The following is a 5,953-nucleotide window of genomic DNA, read 5'->3' as shown; positions in this document are numbered from 1 at the left end:
CTTCGCTGCCCCCAGTCACGCCCCTCTCCTCGGCCATCGGTGCCTCCGGAGCGCTTGTGACCCCAGCCGCCCAGTGGAGGGCACCCCGGACCTGCCCTCCACACCAAGTCCGTGTGGCTGTGGCCTGTAGCAATCAGCTGCCAGTCCATTTCCAGGCCAGTAGCAGCGCTTGGCTGCCCTCAGGCCCAGCTAACCCACAGAGAGGGCGGTGCCGAGAGCGCCCCGGAACTGCCCCGCCTGGCCCTGCCTGGCCCCGCCTGACCCCACCTGGGCGAGGCTCCCGGCTCCTTGCCTCTGACGGCGGCGAGGCGAGGCAGTTCTGCTGTTCTAAGCAACTATGCCTTGGCTTCCTTTTCTTGAACAGGGTCAGTTTCTCGAAAGGGTCAGCCAGGCTAGTGCCTAGAGTGGGCGTCCAGCCACCTGAATAGGGAGGACAAAGAGTGGGTCAGGCGCTGTGAGCCCGAAGAAGCCTATTAGGATTATCTGAAGTGTGAATATTGCTTTAAGTTAAGAGCACCAGAGTCTAAAAACTTTTATGTTCTTGGCCCTTTTTCCTTATGGAGGAAACAATCACTATTCTGGCTAGCAGAATGTAGTTTGGAGGGTCTCACCAGGTATAGATTTATCAGTGAACATGATCTTTCTCTGAGAACTTCATCTTTACTTACAGAGTAAATGAAGTCACCCCCTTTCCTTAGAATATATAACCATAAAAAAAAGAAAAAAGAATTTATAACCATGAAATTCTCCATACATGCGATTGAATTGATTTTTCCTTTGCTAGTCTACCTGATGCTGTTCTGATTATGTCCTGCCAGAGGTGAACTGGAGGGGGGTGGTGGGAGTGGCAGGGTCTCCCTCTGCCCCAGTGCCATAAACATGAAGACCTCTCTGGCAATGTCAATTCCATTCTCACATCAATCCTAGGAAGATACAAACCCTCACTTTATAGCTAGGGAAACTGGGGCCCAGAGAAGTTAATTTCCTCAGATCACTCAGCAAGGCAGCAGCAGGTTTGGAAATAGAATCTGGGGTTCCCTGGTTTTCTATTGGGTGCCGTATTTACTAGTACAGCAAATGTCCATTCTCATTTTTGCACCATAGCAGATGTTATCGCAACAGACTGTAGCAATCAATTGCCAAACTATTTTCCCCCTGAATCCACAACAGGTCTCTGACTGTCCATTTTCCTAGAGGACCAGACCTTGCTTCCAACCTCAGGGCCACTGGAGATCAGTTCTCTTCACCACTCACTCAGTTTTTGAATCAAGTGGCATCCAGTGGCCGCGAAAGGTGGGTTTCCAGACTTATCAATCTGGGCGTTGTGCAGCCACACTCACCCTCCACTGCGCCTGGCTCAGCTGGACACAGAGGCGAAGCTCTCGAGATCACGCAGCTCCTGGGAGCAGCAAAGGGACAGTAGCCACTCTAGTCCTTGTGAGCCCAGCTGTCATTATCTTAGGGAGTCCCTGAAGCAGCTGGGTCAGAGTGAGTCACCGTGGGGTGTCTTGGAGCTACATTTGTTGTGAGTTAGAAGGGGCTGATGGAGCTGGACAGTGAGGCCCAAGCCCTTTGGCTCAGGAGACTAAGGCCAGAGAGGATGAGAACTACTCCCCAGGGTCCGTGTGTGTCGGTGTGTGATCCCAGGTCAGAATCACTGTCCAACTCCTTCCAATATCTGAGCGAGATTGTTACAGAGAGGAATCTCGTAGAAGGCAGGGTCCCATGTTCCCTGCGCACCTAAGAAAGGTGGAGCTGAGGGAGATGAGACACTCAGAGGAGACTTGGAAGAGCCACAGGGAGCAGAGACATGTCAGGAAGAAGGTGCGTTGTGTCCAGCTCCAGACTTGCAAAAGGGGTGGGGGGACATGGAAGGACACATGTGGAGTCAAGATGTGTAGAGGCTCGTGGGTGAGAGACCCATGGGGAGGCCGATGGTGGCAGCCATTACCTCGATTTGTGCTTTGATTTTGCTCCTTTCTTCCCAGACTTGCCTGGTTCCTTCTGCCTGTCTCCTGTAGTATCTGGCAGAAGGTGCCTCCGCTTGAGCAAGCGTCTGGGCCTCAGAGACCCCAGTGGGCCAATCCTGTTTGGCTACATTTACCCACGAGAGGACGGGTGACTTGGGTGTTTTACTGGAAAACTACTGCCCTTTCCATGCACACTAAAATTTTCAAGAATATGCTTTGTCTTTATGCAGTGGATGGCAGAACCCACTTAGAGCATGCATGTTTTGGGGTATCCCAGGGTACCCCTCAATCTTTACACTAATAAGACCTCCAGCTTTTGTGACACAAGAAGCTTGGCGGTCACTCCTGGTCCCATGCCCCACAGCAGTTCCATGACCTCCACCTGCTCCAGGGCATCCAGTTGGTTTTCGATGCCAGCTCTAGCTTAAGCCCAAGATTTTGCCACAAGGGCCCTGGAGAGTGGTGGGTGAAGTCAAAAGGGCAGGACAGGCCCACTGTGTCTCAGGGCAGGACAAACCTCACCTTGATCCCTCCAGAGGTATTTGCCACTACCTGGGCGCCATGGCAGTGAAACAGGATACCACGGTGACAAGCCACCTGCCTCCATGCCCCCGAAGCCACTGTCAGACAAACTGTGGTCAGCACTAGGGCTTCACACTGGCTGGCCCCTGCTCCACCCTCCCCCCCCTCCGTGCCTTGACCTGCTGCTCTGCACAGGTAGGGGCAGCCCTGCCTTCAGCCTAGAATTCCCTCTCCCTTCCTTCTCTGCATGTTCACCCCACCTCAAGGGCAACATAAAGTTTCCTTCTCTGAGAAGAACCCTAGCCCAGTTTTCTTCCCTCAAGCCCAGCCAGGGCAGAGGCCTCAGGTCCACGCATTTGACTCCCCAGTTGGGAAGGATAAAGCCAGCTCAGTGTAACCTGAAATATGCAGTGTGTAGCAAAAATATGCAATGATTGGTGGTTAGTAACTAAATCGGTGTTGACTGCTGTTGTGCACTTTTGAACCCAGTATTTTTTTGTCTGTGTCCAGATGGGTCTGGGGGAGGCTTCCCTTTGCCCCAATGTTCCAGCCACACCCAACTTGGTGTGCCAGGCGCGTCTCTATCGCCATCTGGCGGCCACCAGCAGCTCCACCCACAGCCCAGCCAAAGGCAGGAGATGGCGAGTCTGTCCGGTGAGCCCTGGGTGGGGTCCCCCCCCTCAATCCAGCCCCTAAGGAGGCTGCATCTTTTGTCTCGGTGGTCTAGGGCAGATACCCTAAAGAGGGTAGATTGGAGCTACCCTATGCGGGTACCTTAATTTTATGCTGCATTCTCTGCTCAGTCATCCCGAGAGGCTGGAGCCAGAGCGAGCATGATCGTGCACTGAGTTAGGTGGACAGCAAGGGGCCCGCAGCCACTCCAGCAAGCTTTGTTCTTGGGGTCGGTATATCCATGTTACGCGCGGGCACTCGGAAGCTCAGTGCTTACAATGCCGGCGTCGTTGTTCTGGCCCAGTGGTCCGATCTCATTCAAACTTGTCCCAGCCTGCAGGGGCCACTGCCATCCTTAACAGCTCCCCTTTACTGTACCCCTTCTTCCCACCCCCGTCCACGCACACAAATGCCTGATCCGTCACCTGGGAATTTATGATCGCTAAAGGCTTCTTTTATTTAGAAAGGGAGATCGTCCTAGAGAAGACCGGACCCAGCTGAGTCACTCCGGGAGTCCAGCCGAGACCCCAGATTTAAAACAGAGCCAGCCCCCCACCCATCCCAGTTCCTTCCAATGTGCCGCACCCCACCCAAGACCTGACATCCGGAGGATCCGGGAGTTTGGGGAGAAATCCTCCTCAGGGACGGGATTTCCAGCTCCCTCCCTCCTTCCTCAATCTCCAGGCTGCGTTTACGCGCGCGCACACACGCGCGCGCACACTCCGCACACTTCTCGCTGGGCCCACCGAGGCCATGACAGGGTGGGGTGGAGAACTCGTGGGTAGGGGAGCCCCGCGGTCGGCCCGAGCTTGGGGGTGGAGCCTCTGCGCAGGCGACACCCCCTCTTGAAGCGGGCGGAGCATCCCTCCCACTCCCAGCTCTCAGGAATTCCGCTGACTCACTTCCGAGGCCGCAGCTGCGACCGCAGTGAGAACAGTAAATGTCATTCAATTCGCTAGGCGACCCAGCTCTCACCTGGGGGGCCAGGCCACTGTTATGCTAAAGGCCTCTATGTGGCCAGCGCGGCCAACATCACTTCGCCTCGTGCCATCTTCCCCAGCCTCCCCAGTGGCCAAGCAGGCGCCACTTCAGGATCTTCCCACTAGCTGTACACCCAGAGCCTGGTACATTCTGCCCCCTGGCACCTGTTGCCTCCTGCGCCCCCACCCTGTCATCACTGCCGAGGCCTCTGCCCCCGCAGGTACGTGTCAGGGAGTGGCAGGGGCACTTCGATTGTTGGCCACGACCTGGGCTCTCCAGGGGCTGCGGGATCCCAGCGTACACAGGTGTGCCCACCTCTGGGGCCGTGTGCGGGGCTGCCCGTGCGCAGCGCGGAGACAGGCGTGCAGGGGCACCCCGCGAATGTCCCGCCTGCCCAGAGCCCGCCTACCCAGCTCCAAGCCCACCGTTTGTTGCAGGGCTCTGAGAGTCCTACTAGGCCTGTAAACTACAATTCCCAGAATCACTGGGATTCGGCCACCGGAATTCCTGCTCTGCTCTCCGGGGCTCTTAACCTTCCCGCTCCGGCAGATCCGTCTGGAGGCCTTTGCAGCTGGTGTTTAGGATCCCCTTCTCAGAATTATGCTTTAAAAACAATTTTAAGTCTTTAGGTTGTGTTTTTATTGCAGTCTGTATTTTTTAAATTGTAGTACGTACATGTAACATGAAACTTGCCTCTTAACCATCTCCCCGCCCCCTCCAAGAGGAGCTCACAAACACAGCATCCTCTCCCCATCCACCCACACACACAATTTATGCCTTGGAGTTCCCCAGATTTGAGGAAGACGCAGGGGTCAGCACATCCCCAGTACAATGAGTGGGCTCAGCCTGGGATAACCACGTTGGTGCTCATGGCATTTTGCCTGCCAGGTAAGTATGATATTAACCAGTTTTGAACTATCCGGTGTAATAGTGTTAACTAAATTGTGAGAACTTGCCGGTTTGCAAATGGAAAACTCTACACGCATTAGAATTCCCTTCTCACTTGCCTCCTGCTTCTGTGAGTTGATCACTTTAGGTATCTGGTCTAAGTGGGAGTATACACCATTGTCTTTTTGGCAACCAGGTGGTTTCACTTAGATGCTGTCCCCGGGGTTCACCTGTCATCGGGGTTCATCCGTGTTGTAGCAAGTGCAGAATTTCCTTCCTTTTTCATTGGATATGTTCCATTGTCTGAATGGACAATATTTTACCTACTGTAGGAAATAATTTACATCCCTCCCTCTGAGAGAGGGTGTATGGGGTCTTTTACCAGGGAACCTGAGATTCCTTAGATACTGGAGGGGCCGCTTCTGCAGCTGGGGGTGCTGCAAATGCCCAGATTCTTAGTCTTATCCTTATCGGCATCTACCAGATATCCGGGTGCAGGGTGCCCAGTTCCATTGTGCGATTATGTGCATGCCAGGTGTGCATGTCTATGTACCTACTATGTTTGCTGCCTCATCTGGAAAGGGGGGGCAGTGCCCTTTTCCAGCAGGGCCCCTGAGGAGGCTGCAATTGGACCATTAGGTGGGTGGGTGACAGCGGGGCCCTGGGGCAGATGAGGATGCTCTTTTTGCCCAATGCTTCTTGTCCAGCAAGGCTCGGGGTGAGGGAGGGCTTAGAAAGGGGTGCTTTGGATAGGTGCCTATGGTGGGCTGGGTGGCACTGGGGCAAGGCAGCCCATCCTCATTGCACCTGGGGGGCCATTCCAGAATGTCCCCACTAGAGGGCACCCAAGCAGAGACATTTCCCCCAGGTTCTGTCTTCAGCCCCTCTTGCTGCACCCTTGCCTCTGGGCCAGTCTCTCA

This window comes from Condylura cristata, unplaced genomic scaffold (assembly GCF_000260355.1).
Source record: "Condylura cristata isolate star-nosed mole 26May11 unplaced genomic scaffold, ConCri1.0 scaffold00032, whole genome shotgun sequence".
In the NCBI taxonomy this organism is placed as follows: Eukaryota; Metazoa; Chordata; class Mammalia; order Eulipotyphla; family Talpidae; genus Condylura; species Condylura cristata.
The sequence above is the reverse complement of the archived record's forward strand: the minus strand, read 5'-3'. Positions refer to the sequence as shown.